This window comes from Carlito syrichta, unplaced genomic scaffold (assembly GCF_000164805.1).
Source record: "Carlito syrichta isolate Samal-C Ts95f unplaced genomic scaffold, Tarsius_syrichta-2.0.1 Scaffold310863, whole genome shotgun sequence".
Lineage (NCBI taxonomy): Eukaryota > Metazoa > Chordata > Mammalia > Primates > Tarsiidae > Carlito > Carlito syrichta.
The window spans coordinates 385,019-404,729 of NW_007254959.1; the positions used below are offsets into that span (position 1 = coordinate 385,019).

Genomic DNA, 19,711 nt, shown 5'->3' on the forward strand with positions numbered 1-19,711 from the left:
CCTCCACGGGAGGCCGAAACGCCAGCCGGCGGGAGGGCGCGCGCCTGCGGCTGCAGCGACTTGGAAGGCCGAGATGGACGCCCCGCCGGAGCCCAGCCCGGGGAGACTGCGGCGGCCGCGAGCGCGCCGCGGCACTCCGGCCGGGCGGGTTCGAGACCCGCCCGGGCAACTTGGCGAGACCTCCTCTCTTCGATAAATCCAAAAATCAGCCGGGCGTGGGAGCGCGCGCCTGTAGTTCCGGCTACTCGGAAGGCTGAGGCGGAAGGATCGCCGGAGCCCAGCAGGTCGAGGCTGCGGTGGCCGGGAGCGGCCGCTGCATTCCAGTCTGGGCACCAGAGTGAGACTCCAACTCAAAAAAAGCAAAGCAAAACAAAACAGCTCGCTCGGAACTATCAAATGAGCTCACCCAGGGTTACCCAGAAGGTTATAACGGAGCGCAGAGACGAAGTCTGGAGTAGGAGAGCTTTTTGAAGACGCATCGTTCACCTGTAGCCCCCGCACTTTGCTCAGCGCCTGGAACTCAGTAGATGCTTCATAAACGTGCGTCACGGGTACCACCCAGGGAAGGCAAGACCCGGGTTCCGGTCGCTGTCCTAGGCCGCATCCCTCGAGGTTCTGTCGCCATGATTTATAGTAAAGTTTGAAGTCTGATAATGTGATACCATCTGCTTTGTGTTTTTTTGCTGAGGATTGTTCTGACTTTTCTTGGTCGTTTGTGTTTCCATATGAATTCCTGTGTTGTTTTTTCTAACTGAGAAGAATGTTGCTGGTAATTTGATGGGTATTGCATTAAATCTGTAGATTTGCCTTAGGTAGGATGGACATCTTCACAATGTTGATTCTTCCGATCCATGAGCATGGGATGTTTTTCCACTTGTTTGTGTCGTCTGTGATTTCCTGGAGCAGGGTTTTGTAGTTTTCATTGTGAAGGTCTTTCACGTCCCTGGTTAGGAAGATGCCGAGGTATTTCATTTTTTTGTGGCTATTGTGAATGGGATTGTGCTTTTTATTTGGGTTTCTGTTTGTTTGTTATTGGTGTAAAGAAATGTGATTGTCTTTTGCACATTTACGTTATACCCCGAGACTTTGCCAAAAGTCCTTTATCAGTGCAAGGAGGCTTTTGACAGATTCTCTTGCGTTTTCAAGGTACAGGATCATGTCGTCTGCAAAGAGAGATAACTTGGAAATTGGAACTGGCATCCAATTCCTGAACAAAACTCAAAACGCACGGGCCATAAGAGATGAGATAGACAAGTGGGACCTCATTAAACTGACAAGCTTCTGCAAAGCCAAAGAAACCACCAAGAGAGCAGGAAGACAGCCCACAGACGGAAAAAGTATCTGCCAATTCCATGTCTGACAAAGACCTAACATCTTGGATCTACAAGGAACTCAAATGTGCTGAAAAGAAATAAACAAACAACCCCATTACAAAGTGGGCAAAAGATATGAACAGACACTTCACAAAAGAAGACATATGAGCGGCCAACAAGACACATGAAGAAGTGTTCAACCTCACTAATCATCAAGGAGATGCAAATTAAAACTACACTGAGATACCACCTAACTCCAGTCAGAATGGCCATTATCAATAACTGAAAAAATAACAGATGCTGGAGAGGATGTGGTGAAAAGGGAACACTTATACACTGCTAGTGGGAGTGTAAACTAGTGCAACCTCTGTGGAAAGCAGTGTGGCGATTCCTAAAATCTCTAAATATCTACCTTCCGTATGACCCCGCAATCTCCCTACTGGGAATATACCCTGAAGAACTGAAATCACTCTATAAAAAAGATACCTGCACACGTATGTTTATAACAGCATTGTTCACAATAGCAAGAACCTGGAACCAACCATGCTGTCCATTAAAAGAGGGCTGGATTAAAAAAATGTGGCACATATACAAGATGGAATACTACACAGCCATAAAAAAGAACAAAAGCATGTATTTCATAGCAACCTGGATGGAACTAGAGTCTATAATACTGAGTGATCCTTCTCAGCAACAAAGATCTGAGTATCACATGTTCTCACTCATAAGTGGACCTTGAACATCTATCATAATACTATAAGAAAAGGATCGACAGTGGTGGGAATCTATGGGGGGGGACAGGGAGGGCAACGGTGGTGGAATTAATGGTAGTCAATATCTGTCTGGGGACAGGGGGACACCCTTTATCAACAAGGGTGCCTGAGCGATACATATTTGTATACCTAACCCTTAACTGTACCCCACAATTTTAAAATAAAAAATGTTTAAAAAAAAAAAACTTCAATAGATTCAACGATAAGGATATCTCTTAGATAACTGAGCATTGTGAGTGCGCACCTGTAATCCCAGCACTTTGGAAGGCTGAAGTAGGAGGATTGCTTGAGGACAAGAGTTTGAAACCAGCATGGGTAATGTAGCAAGACCCTATTTCAAAAAACAACAAAGAAAGCCCTTGGAGACTGTGTTGCATTTAAAGAGGGGAGTAAATGAAAAGGAGAGGTATGAAATCCAGGACACAGAAGAGCCAACTGGGACGTGCCTGGCTCGACTAATAGAAGTGTGTCTTCACCACATTGAGAGGAAAGTTGAGTTCTGTTCTGGGTATGAATTTAGGATGGGTGTAGAAAATTAAGGGAATGGAAAAACAAGTCAGTTATAAACTCCAAGATACCCAAGAAAGGAAATGAAATCTAGTACGCTGGCTCATGGTGAGAAGTAGCTTCCTAATCATAGCATAAATGCCAAGTGTAGATTGAACAAAAACTATAACACGCCCAGACTGGAAGAACAAGGAGGGACATGTGTATGTGTGTACACATCTGTGTGTGTGTGTGTGTGTGTGTGTGTGTGTGTGTGTATTTGTGTGTGTGTCGGGGGGTGGGGGATTACTGAGCTAATTTCTCACCCAAAATAGGGATCAATGTACCATTAAAATGCCAAGAGATAGCAGTATGTGCCTATTTATTTAGAAATATAGAACTCAAACTGGGCACAGTGGCTCAGGCCTGTAATCCCAGCACTTTGGGAGGCCGAGGCAGGAGGATTGCTTGATCCCACGAGTTTGAGACCAGCCTGGGCAACAAAGTGAGACCTTCTCTCTACAAAATTTCAAAATAGTAGCCAGCTGGGTGGTGTGTGCCTATGGTCTCAGCCACTTGAGAGACTGAGGCGGAAGGATCACCTGAGCCCAGGAGGTTGAGGTTGCAATGAACTGTGATTGTGCCACTGCACTCCGGCCTGGGCGACAGTGTGAGACTCTGACTCAAAAAATAAAAAGAAATGTGGAGCTCAGCAGGAAACAATTATTCACAAAGTAGGAAGTGTCCCCTCCAGGGAGGGAGACCTGGGGGCAGCAGGGAGTGGAGCTTCTGCTTTCTAGGGTATGTTTTGCAGGAGCATTTGGCTTTTTAAATTGTCTACATGTGCTAAATTAGTAAATGTTAAAAGAATATTTGCTATCCCCCCAAAAGGCCTGCAGTGTGAACGCACATGCTCCCCCGTGTACAATTTGAAGAGTCAAAGAATTGACCAAGAGAAAAGGCAGGCCCCTTGAAGTGGCGCATTGCTGGGACCCTGTTGCAGGAAGAGACATGAGTGGTACACAGCTCCCTGTTCCCAGTCTGGCCTGGGTGTGGCTGGAGCTATTTCTGAGTCAGTGTGCTTGTGGCTGGAGCCCTGGGTATAGTCTCAACTGTACTTGGGTTAACACGGTCCACGGGCTTTCTTCCCTGTGCACCTCAGTGGCACAGGCAGGATGTGTTTTGGGGAAGGATGAACCAAATGCATACAACTTTGCTTATTATCAGAGGAAACAGGGGAGAACGTGCAAAATGCAAATACAATATTGTTTATGATCCGTTCGAACATTATTTCCCTAGTGTGCGGCCTGTTAAACACAGCCTTAGAGCGCCTCAGGCAACGAGGCACATATGGCTTTAAACTCCTATTACAACTGAGAGCTGAATTGAGGTCTGATCCAATCATCATCCTGCTGCTGGGGAAGTTTAATGATAGTTAGAGATGCTTAGTGATTAATTTGTTTTGTCAGAATTGCAGTTCCCAAGGTCACAAATGCTGCGGCATTGCAGCCCACAGAATATGGTGAGTCACGTCATGTGATGAATTATGAAAGCAGCTACATTCCATCTGAAAAAGACCTTTTAGACCAAGTTTTACTTTCCATAGCTTTCGTTCAAGGAAAATTGGTGAAATGCTAGAGCTGGGAATGTAGCTCATTGAGTGATATTCCCTCACTGGAAAAGTTGAGTCCAAAAGACATTGTATTAATAACTTCCTCCAGGTCAATTGGTTATTTATGTGTCAGAAAGCACACTCTACCAAGCATCCACTATGCACCAGACTGGATGCTGTATCCCAGCCCGGCCTGGGCATGGTTGAAATCATTTCTGAATCAGTGCACTTTTGGCTGGAGTCTTGGGTACAGTCTTAACTGTGCTTGGATTAACACAGTCCTCCATCAAATGGGAATAGGTTTTCTATTCCTTCCAGCCCAGCCCCAAGAAGCCCCTCATTGGAGAGGGTAGTGCAGTGTGGGAAGGGTTCTGATGGAGAAAGCAAGCACAGCCTGAGAGGGCACCAAAGCTGGGCTCAGATTCATGTGGGAGGACAGAAGAATGCTCTGGGAAGGCTTCCTGGAGGAGATAGTCTTAACTAAGTCTTGAAGAACCAGGAGCATTTAGGAAAGGTGGCTCACCTTGTATATAGAGATGTGTACACTTGGAGCGCATGATGCTTTTAGGGAGCTCTGAGCAAGGCGTCCAGAGGACATAGACCACCAGCTGGTGGCCTGTTGTGCGGGACTTTTATGCCAATGCTGGAGATAGGGTTTTATCCTCAAGGTAATATGTGAATCTTTGGTGCAGCTTGGGTATTTGAGTCACTATTAGGTTTGATTTTTAGAAATATCACTATGGAGCACTGTGGAGAGAGACCAGACTAGAGGAAGAGCCTGAAAGATGGACCTGGGAGATCCAGAGGAGGGAGGAGGACAGAGGTGAAGAGGAGGTGGGTTGGAAGGTGTGAAGTTTCATTGGGTTGACTGGGGATTAGGGGGTGTCAGTGAGGGAAGTGGTCTATGGCAATGCCTGGGTTGGAGCTATGTGCCTGTGGCTCTCCTAAGCTGGGACTACACTCTGGTAGCTTTATCGTACTGGAGTCTCAGGGTGGTCCTGCCCCCAGGACTCCACTGGATGTTGCCCTAGTGGGAACTCTCTGAGGTGGCCTCACCTATGTAGCAGTTCTCTCCCTGGGCCATGAGGTTTTCTAGGGCATTCTTTGAAATCTAAGTGAAGCTCCACAGCTCCTATGGAGATGGCAGTACATGGATACTGCCATGGTTTATTGCTTGTGTCTTCCAGAGAGATGATCTGAGTTACACCTTGGCCCTCTTGAGCCAGAGCTGGGGTGGTCAAAAAGTGTTACATTGAATGTGAGAAGCAGAACCTTGAAATCATTCTGTCCTCAGGCCTGGCACTCTGGGTCTGTGATGGACAAGGCAGTACTGAAGATCTCAGGAATGTTTTTGAGGTAATTCTTCTACTGTCTTGATCTATTCATACCAATCTCTCTATCAACAGTTGCTTGACTACATTCTTGGTTTTCTCTCCTTAACATGCTTTTTTTATTCCATATGAGGCCAGGCTGAGAATTTTCTAAATCTTTAAGTTCTGCTTCCCTTTTGATTATAAATTCCATCTTTAATTCATTTATTTCTTCTGTTTTACTATAAGTAGTCAAGAGAATCCAAGCTACACCCTCAACACTTTGCTTAGTTATTTCTTCTGCTGAATATCCTATTTCATCACTCACAACTTCCTCCTTCCTCGAAGCACTAGGATTGAACACGATTCAGCCAAGTTATATGCCACTTTATAGCAAAGATGGACTTTCCTCCAGTTTCCAATAATATATTCCTCATTTCCATCTGAAACCTTATCAGAATGGCCTTTACTGTCCATACTCCAATTAACATTCTGATCACAACTTCTTTCTTTGGTAATCTCCAGGAAGACTGAGGCTTTCTCCTCTTCTTCTGTGTTCTCACCAGAATTGTACTTAAAGCTCTGCTCACAGCAATAGAGGCTTTTTTCTAGCATATACCTCCAAACTCTTCCAGCCTCTCTCTATTACCCAGCTCCAAAGCTACATCCACATTTTTAGGTATTTGATAGAGTCCAACCCCACTCCTGGTACTAATTTCTTTCTTAGTCTGTTCAGTCTGCTATAACAAAATACCTTCAACTAGGTAACTTATAAGCAATAAATGTTTAATGCTTGCTGTTCTGGAAACTAGGAAGTCCAAGATTAAGGCCCCAATAGTTTCAGAGTCGGGTGAGGACTCATTCCTCATAGATGGTGTCTTCTATGTGCCCTCACATGGTGGAAGGGACAAATAAGCTCCCTTGGGCCTCTTTTATATGGACACAAATTCCATTAGTGCTCTTCCCTCATGACTAATCACTCCCTAAAGGTCTCACTTCTTATTACTATCATCTTTCAACATGCATTTTGGGGGGATACATCATTCTGACCACAGCAATCACATTCTCTGAAGTGCAGCCTTTTCTATACCTATACTTTCCTGGTTCCTGTTGCTCTTTTGGGCCCAGGGCTGGTAACAGCTCCCAGGTCTTACTAGCTTTAGGGTACTGCACTGTCTCTTCATTCTTTGCTTAAATCCTTCCCAGACCTTATAAATAGTCTGTTGGTTAAACTATCTCTGGATTACTAAATTTGCATATACTATTTATTTGGCTGGACTCTGGCTAATGCCATTCCTGGCTTGAGTGCCTGGGAGGAGACAATGAACTCGATATTGAAGTAACTCTCTCCACTGCCCCCACATCCCCTTATCCCACTGTCCATCACATGCTGCAGTTTTTATGTCCCCACCCCCTTGCTATCCTGAGATAAGCATGTTTAGTTGTCTGTCTCCTGGTGCAACCTCCTTCCTAGGCATGCAGCCTCCATTCTTGCCCTCCCCCAACCCATTTCCATCTGCCGAGGGAGTTATCCTGCCCACTCCCTGTACAAGGTCCTGAGAGGTCCCCACCCTCCGCTGCAGTTCTCCACAGGCCACAGAGGCTGCTTCTCAGTCTTCTCAGCTGAATGCTCTTGAGTAACAAGAGCAAACCGGGAGAAAAGGAAGAAAGGACAGGGAGATTCTCATCTCATCTTCCTTCTTCATTCTAGAGCTACTTCCAGGCACTTCAGGGAAAACCCCTTTCCTGGCCTTTCTCTCCTTACACCCCAGGGGGATGCTCACTAATTTGCCTTCTCAGCTGGATTAATTATCTAGGGAGGGCTTTCCTATTCCATGGGTTCCTGCTAGAGCTGGCAGGCACCTGTGCAGGTTTGGGAGTGTGTGTGGAGGAGGCATCTCTACATCCTTCTTGGTTGACCCAAGCACCCACTTTGCCTGAGGACCTCTTTAGGTAAAGGAGTTCACTTCTTGTCTGCACAAGGAAATCCACACCCAACGGAAGAAATGCCCCAGTGTTTGCTCTCTCCACTTTCGTAGATGTTTGTAGTTCTACTACTAGATGCACAAGGCTTTTGAGCAGGTACGCATTTATTTAGAGCAAGTGATTATCATTGGTTATGCTAGGGGGCAGAAGGTCACATGATCCCTGCCCAGGAGGTTTCCAATCTAAGTAAAAGAGACAAAACAATTCAATGAAAGAAGAATATATAATCCCAGTAAATGAGATGGTGCTTTAAACCTCAGAGGGTGTGAGGTTATTGGCTTTTTCCGCTCTTATTCATTCTTTTTTTGCCTGGAGGGTAAACTTTCAACACTACCTTGCCTCAAAACCTTTACATGTGAAATGTCATGTTAATACAAATTTGTGGTATTCGTTTAAAATGGAATCTAGCGATTTCAAGTGGAAAAGGTTGCCTAGCATTGAGGTAGGTTTAGCCTCAGAATTTGAGGCTCATGGCCTCCCCTGGCTCAACTGGCTTTCAAAGGCAGCCCCAAGGGATGCTAGGAGTTGTGACATCTGTCCTAGCCCAGCTGCTGCTGCCACCCTTGCTGCAAGGAGACTGGGACTCCTGTCCTGGAGAGCTGAGGCACCATATTCTTTGCCTTGAAAGTTTCCAACCCTCTCTCTGTAGTTATCTCTTCCCAGAAACACGTGACACACCCACAGGGTCACACCAGCATGTCAGGCTCTGCAGGTGGCAGCACACTGAGATGAACATTCAGGTTGTCAAGGTCATGGTGGTTGGATGAAGGAGTGTGAGTTGTGTTTTTTCAGCTAGGCATCCCCAGTGCCCAGCGTGTAGAAGGGCTTAATCAATATCTCTTGGAAAATGGAATGAGCCTTGGGATATATATCCCCATCCTTTGATGCTCAGGACGGCGGTCATTGTTCTAAATTAGGCTCAGTGAGTGCAGTCGGGTTATCATGACCTTGAAAGTTGAGTTTCAGGCTGGGCATGATGGCTCATGCCTGTAATCCCAGCACTTTGGGAGGCTGAGGCAGGAGGATTGCTTGAGGCTAGGACTTCGAGACCAGCCTGGGCAACACAGCGAGACCTTTTCTCTACCAAAAACACCCCCCCAAATTAGTCAGGCGTGAGAGTACTGGCCTATAGTCCCAGCTACTCGGGAGGCAGAGGTGGAGGGATAGCCTGAGCCCAGGAGGTCAAGGATGTGGTGAGCCATGATTGTGCCACTGCACTCCAGCCACTGCACTCCAGGGTGACAGAATGAGATCCTAACTCAAAAACAAAAAAACAAAAACAAAAAAAGAAGAGAAAAGTAAGTTATATATCAAGTATACAAAAAGCGAATTTCCATTTTTTAGACTGGTGCTCAGTGGTGCTGATCACAGAAGACCGTTTTATCCACCAGGAGGAAACTACCCTTCTTCCCAACTTATCATTTTTAGCCTCACCAGCTCCTGGATGTCTGGTTGGACTGACATCTGGGAGTTTTCATTGTGGTTGGTGGTCAGGCCAACTGTTTGGGGCCCTGGGCTCAAGTCTTTCTCCAGACAAGCTTGTTTCAGGCAGTCTTTCCTTAGGTGGACAACTTAGGTTGAATGAAGGACAAGCTTTCCCTGTGACTACAAAGGAAACAACTGCAAGCTTTCCCTGTGACTACATAGACGACAGCCCATGAGCGGGCACCACCCTGGGAAAGTGACCACAGGCGGCAGGCATGGTCCTGTGCGCTTGTTTCTGTGTACTGGTTTCTATTTTCTGAAGCTGTTTTGGGTACAGGATCCTAAGTACCCTTACACAACCCTGCAGCTAGAAAGTATTGCTCCCTCATTTACAGGTGAGACAATGGAGGAGTGTGGAGACTTAGTGACTTATCCAGGCCACCCAGCCTGCAGGTGGGCAGTCTTGAATCCTGGTCTTCTTCTAACGCCAAATGTTCCTTCTCTATTAAACTGTGTGGGCGGAAGAACCATGTTATTATCATAAACATAATTCCAATGAGATCAGGCCTCATTTGAAGGTGTAAAGACTATGACTTTTCAGAATACAGACATTGTATATTTGATAAATGCACTTGAGATATATTTATGAAACTTTCACCTTGTGTGAGCTCCTGTTCTCAACCCTAGAAGGTCCTATTGCCTCTTACCAAGCAGGTGCAGGAGGAGCCCAAGGCCAGCTTGCATCGTGGGAGTCCTTGCATCTGAGACCTTGCTGGGAAGAGAGACCAGACAGCAGGCCCTTCACAGTCCTGGGAATCAATCTTCCAGTCTCATCCTCTCTGTACCCCAAAGGCTCACAGCCTCCCTAGACTCCCCCAACCCCAGCAGATGATCTGCTTCTGTTCCCTCGGTCTGTCCCTAAATAAACACTGAGGCATGAGTGTCCCTCTCAGGTTGCATCTCAAGTACCCTATAGAGGAAGGGTGCTCCAGGCCTGACCACTTGCTTGGAATCTGGGAAAAGGAAAGACACACGGAGAGCAGACCATCCTCTTTATCTTCACCACCTGTTGTGATGCAGCAGTCTCAGCTCCCACATCCTGTTCACTGAAAGCCAGCACTCCATTGGAGATTGTAAAAACAAATCCAACTCCAAGAGCACTGTCAAGAGCGGCCAGGGCTCCATGGACAGCGTCCCATCTCAGACCTCGCAGTGGGACTGAGGGGAACCTCCAGGCTCACCACTGCGCTCCCCTATTGTCTCTGTCCTGACCTCCTGGGCCCTCTCTCTTCTTCGGACAGCCTTTCAGAAATGTGATCTCTGTCCCAGATACCACAGCTGGTCTCTGACATTCAGTAAAGACCCAGAGACCCCCAGGCAAGCCTCTGGGGAGTCTCACTTATTCTGTTGCTTGAATAATCTCCACATTGTCCATTGACTGAATGCACCATTGCCAGCATTGTGGTCATTGTAACATTTATTAAATGCTTACATGGAACAAAGGACTGTACCAGTGATGGTGCATGCAATACAAAACTCAACCCTTATGACAGCTATTTAAGATGGATAATATTCTCAACCAGGTGCAGTGGCTCACACCTGTAATCTCAGAATTTTAGGAGGTCAACTGGGAGGATCACTTGCGCGCAGGAGTTTGAGACTAACCTGTGCAATACAGAGAGACCCTGTCTCTACAAAATTAAAAAGAAGAAGAATACTATTCTTATTCTTGTGTATTAGTTAGGGTTCTTCAGACAGACAGAACCAGTAGGATGGATAGGTAGATAGCTATAGACATAGTTATATGGATCTAGATAGACATAGACATATATAGATATATATATAAATAGATATCTAGATATTCAGATATGGATATATAGATCTAGACATGAGAGGGGATTTATTAGGTGAATTGGCTTATATGTTAATGGAGGCTTAAAAGTCCCACTATAGGCCATCTGCAAGCTGGAGACCCAGGGAAGTTAGTAGTATGGCTCTGTCCAAAGTCTGAAGGCCTCCAAAGCAGGGAAGCCAATGGGGTATTCTCAGTCTAAGGCCAAAGGCTTGAGAACCCGGGGAGTGACTGGTACAACAAGTCCTAGAGTCCAAAGGCCAGAGAACCTGGAATCCTAATGTCCAAGGACAGGAGAAGAGGTGTGTCCCAGCTCCAGGAGAGAGAGGGAGAGGGAGGGAAGGTGAGGGAGAAGAGGAGCCAGAGGGAGAGGGAGACAGAGGGAGGGAAGAAGAGGAAGGGGGAAGGAAGGGGAGAGGGAGGGGAGGGAGGGAGGGAGGGAGCAAATTTGCCTTTCTTCTGCCCTTTTTTTTTTTTTGAGTTGGAGTCTCACTCTGTCGCCCAGACTGGAGTGCAGTGGCCGCTCCCAGCCCCCGCAGCCTCGACCTGCTGGGCTCCGGCGATCCTTCCACCTCAGCCTTCCAAGTAGCTGGAACTACAGGCGTGCGCTACCGTGCCCGGCTAATTTTTTTGATTTTTTTTGTTGAGATGAGGTCTCGCCAAGTTGCCCAGGTGGATCTCGGACCCGCGGGCTCAGGCAATTCACTCACCTCAGCCTCCCAAAGTGCTGGGATTACAGGCTGAGCCACCAAGCCCAGCCTCTTCTGCTTTCTTGTACTGTCCAAACCCTCAGCTGATTGGATGGCTCCCACTTTGGGTGAGGGTGAGTCTTCCTTACTCAGTCCACTGATTCAAATGCCAGCCTATTCCAGAAACACCCTCACAGATATACCTGAAAGCAATGATTTACCAGCTACCTGAGCATCCCTTCACCTAAACTTAACTTTCACAGCCCATTTTACAGATAGAAAAACTGAGTCTCACAGGGGCTAGACCACTCGCCCAATTGGTACCCCAACAGGAAGTAAGCACACTCAAGTTCATTCAGGCAGCCCAGAGTGAACTGCAGCTTCCCCCTCATCTGCACTGCAGCCCTGGCAGCAGGAGGAGACCCTAAGATGGCCCAGTGAGGAAGGGATTCAGGCTCGCCTGGGGGTCAGGTGGACTTGAGGAGAAGGGCAGCAAGAGGACAATTCAGCGTTTTTCTCAGAGCTCTATCCCCTCTGAGAGCTCTAACCCTTGCTTGGTCCCACGGGGCCCTGAAGTCTGTATCGACTGAAATGGGAGGGATGATGGCTATTTAAACTTGAGGGTCTTCCTGGCCCTGGCAATGCCGTGCTGCTGCCCAGATAAATGATCAGCTACGAAGCAGGGAAAGAGGGCAGTCCACGGTCCCATGTGGTGAGTCTTGGACACACCTGTTGCTCTGAGTCCTCAGCTTCTCCTTGCCTGTCAGGGATGCATCATGCTTCCCCAGCAGAGGAAGCTGTGGCCACAGTCCCCCAGAAGTGTCATGGGGGCTTCCATTGGTGCTGGGATGGTATGTGTCTTTGGGGAAGGTTGTCCACTCCACCTTCCTGAGGCACCTTAGCTGAGACTTGCCCACAGTGCTGAAGCAGGGGACAATCACCCGGGGTAGATGGCATACAACAGTGGGAAGGACGGAGCCTTTCTCCGGGGAGGACAATGGACATCCAGGTGCATTGTAGGACTGGAGGTCTGCATCAGCAGATGGGGTGAGAGTCATGACACAAAAGCCACACCTCTAGAGAAGACACAACTGTGAAACTCATTGGACACAGGTAAGGACTTGGAGTACTCACCCAGGCTCACCACTGGTACATAATGGTATGGAAGTGCAAACCTGGCTAGTGCTGCATGCTTTCTTGCTAAATTGCTCTATGATTCTTTTCCAAAAACAAATGAATGGGCTGACTGTCTCTAAGATCCTTCCAGCTTTTGTTTTAATTTAATTGAATAATTAAATTTAATTTCTTGAGTTGGAGTCTCACGGTTGCCCAGGCTGGAGTGCAGTGTCATGCTCATGGCCACTGCAGCCTTGACTTGCTGGGCTCGGGTGATCTTTCTGCCTCAGCTTTCCAAGTAACTGGAACCACAGGCGTGCATCACCACACCCTGCTAAATTTTTGATTTATTGTAGAGATGAGGTGCTGATCTTGAACCTCTGGGTTTAGGCAGTCCTCTTGCCTCTGCCTCCCAAAGTGCTGAGATTACAGGTGTGAGCCACCATGCCCAGCCTTGTTTTAATTTTATTTTAAAGATATGGGGTACAATTCAGGATTGGGTATGTAAGTGGTTCATTGTACAGGTAAAGTTTAGACCTCCCTTTTGGTCCTGGTTTGAAATCAGCTACCCTTATCGATGTTATGTACTTCCAGCTTTAATACTCTGGTTTCCCATGGCTACAGAAAAAAAAAAAGTTAAGTGTTTTTCTTCTTTTTTCCCCCCTGTTTTGTGCAACAGAAAAACCCAGAGGAGAAATGAATTTGCAGTGAGAAGAAAAAGTCCAGTAAGCAGGAGGGAGACCAAGAAGAGGTACTGTCTGAAGGTCAAGTGGAGAATGTTTTTCCAAATGCCTTTCTACTCGATGGTGCTGCTCCCTTCAAGTCCATTCGGTGCCTCATAATAAGCCTTTTCTTTTGGGAGTGAAATCAAACACAGCCAAGGCCAAAGTCCTCCAGACTTTTCTCACCTGAACAGTGTGGCTATGCCCACCTATGCCTTGTCAGAAGAAACTCAAAGAATTTCTGACTTCAGGGGTCAGAAATCTGCATGTTCAAGGCTGGGAGGTGAAGTTAAACAAACAAACAGAGAATGAAAGGAAAAGCTTCTAAGGTGCATTCAACAAGAGAGAAGCATCAGATCGCCTCTCAAAGAAGAATGCTTAATGAATGAGAGACTCCAACTCAAAAAAAAAAAAAAGCAGAGAGGGGCCAGGCGCAGTAGCTCATGCCTATAATTCCAGCACTTTGGGAGGCCAAGGTGAGAGGATTGTCTGAGCCCACGGGTTCGAGACCAGCCTGGGCAACTTGGCGAGATCTCATCTCTACAATAAATCAAGAAAAATTAGCCGGGCGTGGTGGCACACACCTGTAGTTCCAGCTACTTGGAAGGCTAAGGTGAAAGGATCGCCTGAGCCCAGGAGATGGAGGCTGTGGTAGCCATGAACGTGCCACTGCACTTCAGCCTGGGCAACAGAGTCAGACTCTGACTCAAAAAAAAAAAAAAAAAATTATGGAAGTGCTCTTTTTCTCTCCTGTTTTAGGAACTTTGGGATAATATTTAGAAAGTCCTGCCCAATTCTGCAATTACATTAAAAAATATTCTTCCATAACTTAGTCTAATATCTTCATGATTTTGTTTCTTAAACCATCTGGAGTTTACCCTGGAGGAAGGTCTATCCCCACACCACTCACTGAATATTTCCTTTATTAGAAACATCACTCTCTTCATCATATCCTAAGACTAATTTTTGAAAAGCTCCCTTTGGGGACATATGAAGAATAGACGATGGCCCAAAGGGGTACAGAGACAGCCTTCAGGACATCAAGGCCCACAGCGGCTGTGCAGGCAAATGAGGATGCCACTTGGGCTGGGTGGTAGAGGAGAAGAGGATCCATCCAGAACTATTTAGAAGACAAGTCAAGAAGACTGCTCATAAGTCAGATACGGGGCCTTGGGGAGAAGCAGGCGCTCAGGATGACATCCAGGTTTCTACGTTGTGTAGTAGGTGGGCAGAGGGCCCTGCAGATAACAAGAAAAACGGATGCCTATTAAAGTTCCTGAGAATCCCATAGTTCCCAGCTGAAGAATCAAATTCAAGTTTGGCGGGATCTAGAAAGCCCTCAGTCACCACAACAGCACCTTTGCTTTCTCTGGGGTTATGTGGGATCTAGCCCTGATGGTCCATTCTCCTCCCCGCCCACAGCTCCTCTGCATGATCCTTGAGTCTTTCTCCTGACAACCGTGCTGGCCCAGCTCAGCTTACTGAGTGGTCCCTCTTCAGTAAGGCACCCACCCCTTTCCAGTCAGGGGGCCCCAGGGCGAGGCTACTTGGGGCTGCCCCTTCTGCATTATGGACTAAGTAGTCTCTCTAATAGGAAGAAGAAATAATCACTTTTCTAATTTTTCAATTAGGAATTCATTCAACTACAAGTAACACACACTAAAACAATGGCCTTGACTGAGGAGAAATTAATTTTTATCTTATAGTAAAAGAAGGCCCAAAGTGGACAGTGAAAGGCTGGTGTGGGAGTTCCACAAAGTCCTTAGGGATGAGATTCCTGTGTTCTCTTCAGGCCTCAGGGTCCAGGATGCCTGAGGGAGCTCCGGCCATCAGGCCGTATTCCAGCAGGGAGCAAGAAGAAGAAAGGAAAAGCAGAAAGGACTCATGGGGCCAGTCCTCCCACTTTTAAGGAGCTTTTCAGAAGTCCCACCACCAACTTCTGCTTATATCTCATCAGCCAGAACTTCATCTCCCAGCCAAATCTAGCAGCAAGGAAACTGGAGAATGGAGTCTTCCAGCTGGGCACATTGCTGCCCCAATTAAACATAAAATCATGTCACTAAACATACAAATGAGTATGTGTGTGAGCAAATGACAAAACCTCCCTTGGGCTCTGCTTCCTTTCTATAGATTGGGGATATTGAATAGGTGAAAGGCAAATCCCTATGGATCCCGGCACACAGCAAGTTATCAATTCATATCATGCAAGGCTGTTATTTACTAAGCCCCATTCTCAGAACCCTGATAATACGACTGAGCTGGGTGGGGGTTGGAGGAGCAAGTGATTGGCAGCAGACCATGACAAAGGGGACTGGGGGGTGAGGGAGACATGCAGGGAAGTTGAGTCAATAAACATTTCAAGGAAAAACAGGAGCCAGGTTACTTGCTGTTGGAGCAGGGATTGGAGGGGGAGAAGGCGGGAAAGAACCTGAGGTGCACACTGGGACTGGAAGCATCAGTGTCAACTCATCGGTTCATTATTCTGTGTCCATAAACCCAGGAGAAGACACTGAGATGCACGTGTGTGTGTTGGGTGAATGCGTCAGTATTTATTTTCAGATTTTTTTTTTTCTGTGTTCACTGTGAGAGCCTGGGAGCAGTGACACTCTAGGCACAATGAATGTAGTAAGCTCCCCAACCTTGGTTTTTCCCAATACTATTGTGCACTAAAAGTTACCAAGGCTCCTTAAAGTGATGGTTGGTTAATCCAGGATGGGCAGTAGTTACCAGATGACCCTGGGACAGCTTCCCCCTCCCCTCCCCTCCTCCTCCTCCTCCTCCTCCACCTCGTTTTTTCCTCCTCCTCTACCTCTTCCTCTTCTCCTTCTTCTTCTCCTCTCCACCCCCTCCTCATTTTTCTCTAAATACTTCTTGTTGTCATCTTCAATAGGCCAACATGGTTTTAGGGACTAAGTGCTCAAAATCAATCAAGACAGAGTCAGTGCCTTCCACACACAAATACACACACACACACATGTGCAGAAAATGTGGATTAGGTGAATTTGAAGGAAAGTATTCAGATTAAACAAGCATTTTTCTCACTGCGCAAAACACTTGTCCTTCAATCTCCACCCAGCTTGTCCCTCAGAGCACATCAGTCCACAGCAGGGTGATCCCCTGGGTCTAGGGATGGGGTGGGGACAGGATGATCTCGGGACAGGAGACCGGGGTGAGGCTGGGCACAGAACAGCGATCAGCCTGACAGAGGTGGTTGTGCCCCGGAAGTGAGCTCAGGTGCAGTACCCCCCAGGCGATTAAAACCAGGAGACAGGCACAGGGGTGGAGCTTAGGCCTGGGGTGGAGACCGGCACTGGGGAGAGGGGGTGGGGTCTAGACCAAGGTTGGGGATTAGGGATGGGGTGAGGGAAAGAGACTGGTTTGGGGACCGCGAGACCCAGGTGCAACACCTGCGGGGGCGGGGAGAGGGGCGGAGCGGAGGCAGCGGGTCTCCAGGGTGATGCGGCCGGCGACGTTTGCATGCAGTTTCCCAGCTCCACGCACACCGGCGCAAAGGACCCAGGAGGAGGCAGGTTGCAGGAGGGCTCCGTGGGCAGGCATGAGGCCCGTGCCGCTGCCTGTGGCTATTCTGGCCCTGCTGCTGTGGTCCCTGCCTGTCCCTGGTGCCCGGGACTCTGAGGTGTTTTGCGGAGGTAAGTGCTTGCCACGAGGGCACTGTGCGGCACCCAGAGTCATCCAGAGGGTCCAGCCAAACCCTTCCCTGCTGGACAGCTGTCTTTCCCTGTCAATTCTGCCCCTGGGAACCCAAATGGGTAGGCCTTTGGGGCCCTGCCAGTCCAGGTCCTGGGTCCACTGCTGGAGGAAACTGCTTTCTAGTCTCACTGGACTCCAACCCTGCCTCCACTGTTCCTGGCTCTGTGAACTTGGACGGCCATTTCACCACTCCAAGATTCAGTTGGGGTGGTCTGGAGGGCACAGCTTAGCCTGGGGTCAGGGACCGGCACACACCTTCCCTGAGCCCTTTGACAGCACCTTTCACAGGGTTGCTAGTTATAGGACACCAGATAGTTACAACTGATGGGAAAAAATGCAGTCTCAGGTCTTCTGGGGGTAAGCTTGCCCTCTGGTCTTAAGAATTCATAGGTGGTGGTCAGCTGCTTAGGGTTCAAAGGCAGAGCCAGCATCTGCTCAGCCACCCCAGTTATGTGAGCCTTAAAATATCCTGATGAGAATTACCGAGGTGTGTGGCGTGTGCCTGTGGTTTCAACAACTTGGGAGGCCGAGGTGGAAGGTCATCTGAACCCAGCAGGTTGAGGCTTCAGTGGCTGTGAGTGTGCCACTACACTCCAGCCTAGGCAACAGAGTGAGACTTTAACTCAAAAACAAACAAACAAACAATCCTGGTGAGAACAAGGACTGAATGAAGGATGGCTATCCTATGGGCTGCCCGGTTATAGTAGGGACTGGACATGTGTAAAGAAGGGGCTAGGAGGCCGGTCTCGGTGGCTCAGCCTGTAATCCCAGCACTTTGGGAGGCCGAGGCGAGTGGATTGCCTGAGCCCACGGGTTTGAGACCAGCCTGGGCATCTTGGCAAGATCTCGTCTCTGCAATTAAAAAAAAAAATTAGCCAGGCATGGTATCACATGCCTGTAGTTCCGAATACTTGAAAGGCTGAGACAGAAGGCTTGCTGGAGTCCAGCAGGTCGACGCTGGGGTGGCCATGAGTGTGCCACTGCACTCCAACCTGGGCGACAGAGTGAGACTCCACCTCAAAAAAAAAAAAAAATTTAAAAAAAGGAAGGGGCTAGGAGTGCTGGGCAGAAGTGCCCAGCTGCTTCCACTTGACCCTGGCTCTGACTGAGTCTTGGTGGGGCACACTGCTGTTCCCCTCTGCACGATCTGGGTCTTGGGCTGGAGGCAGGTCCATTGTGCCTGTTCAGGCTGTTATTGGCTGGTTCTCTGACTAGTAATGGCATCTCTAGCCTGGTTTTGGGTCCAGAAGGGGAACAGGGCAGGGGCAGGAACTGCAGGTTCACTATGTGGACACAAGGGATTGGGGACAGGGTGAGAGGGGAAGGCAGGACTGGGAACCCACAGAGACTGCCTGAACCAAGGGTCCATCCCATGGAGCTGGTAGAGGGGAAGCGGGCTGGGGCCAAGGCTTGAGAGTGGAGAGTGTGGTGATGGAGAAGGTATGTGAGTTAGGGGTCTCCCCAGGGGCCATCATCTCACTGGTTGGTGTCAGCTGAGTCTTTTCCACATCACTTCTCAGAATTAGTCCTCACTCCCACTCCACATTTATCATTAGCAGGCACATCCTGAGGTGGGGTGGTCTGAAATGAAACAAAAGATCCCCCTGATCTAAAGTATCCCTCTTGTCCTGACCCAGTGCCTGACATCATTCCCTTACTCTAAAGCATCATCTCCAGGAAGTTCCTGCTCAAATGCAAATATGTAACCCAGGCTGGGTATCTGATAGCGCAAGACTCTGAGGGAATGAGACTTGGGAAAGAGGATCTGGAAAGGACCGGGCTCTGTTTTTCAGAATCGTTTTGGCAACAGGTCCCTCACATGACAGAGAGCGGTACAATGAGCAGAGACAGGCGAGGCTGCCCTGGTCTGGCCTGGGAACTCGAGTGGGGTGTGGGCATCACAGGGTGCATGCAGCAAGGAGGCAAAGACCTCAGAAGGCTGGGGAGGAAATAATTAGAACTCCTGTGTATGTGTATCTTAACACTGTCCATAGTCTATCATAGTGTTTTACAGCATGCATATGCAATTTTAAATAGACAGATATTGTGGGCACTGAAACATTTTGACTTGCTAATGAGTTTTGAACACACCAGGGACCTGGCTGGGGCACACCAGGTGGTTGCAAAGCCACAACTCTGAGGAGTGGGGTGGAGAGTCAGAAATTTGGCAAGACCCGGGGTGTGGGGGTGGGTGATAGGGAGGGCAAGCGGAACAGAGAAAGGAAGACCCCAAGAAAAGAAGGTGGGGTGGAAAGGACTCTTCTGTGGTTCTCATTGTTCCACCCAGTCCAGCCACAAGTCCATGGTGAAATCCTTCTCTCTTAGAGATTTCTCCGTCTTTTCTCCCTGTCTCATTCTACATTGCTCCTTTAAAAATCTCTTTCGGGCCCGGGCTCGGTGGCTCAGCCTGTAATCCCGCACCTTTGGGAGGCTGAGGTGAATGGATTGCCTGAGCCCGTGGGTTCGAGACCCGCCTGGGCAGGCGAGACCTCATCTCTACAATAAATCAAAAAATCAGCCAGGCGTGGTAGCGCACCTGCAATTCCGGCTACTTGGAAGGCTGAGGCGGAAGGATCGCCGGAGCCCAGCAGGTCAAGGCTGCGGTGGCCGGGAGCGGCCACTGCACTCCCGTCTGGGCGACAGAGTGAGACTCCAGCTCAAAAAAAAAAAAAAATCTCTTTCAGTATTTGTTTCCATTTGAAACAAACCCATTTAG

General features: G+C 48.2%; 1 pseudogene; it reads right to left on the reverse strand.

Annotated features, from left to right (window-relative positions):
• Window positions 1-12,504, reverse strand: part of LOC103270937 — a 15,307-nt pseudogene extending 2,803 nt beyond the window's left edge.
• Between the last annotated feature and the right edge of the window lie 7,207 nt (window positions 12,505-19,711).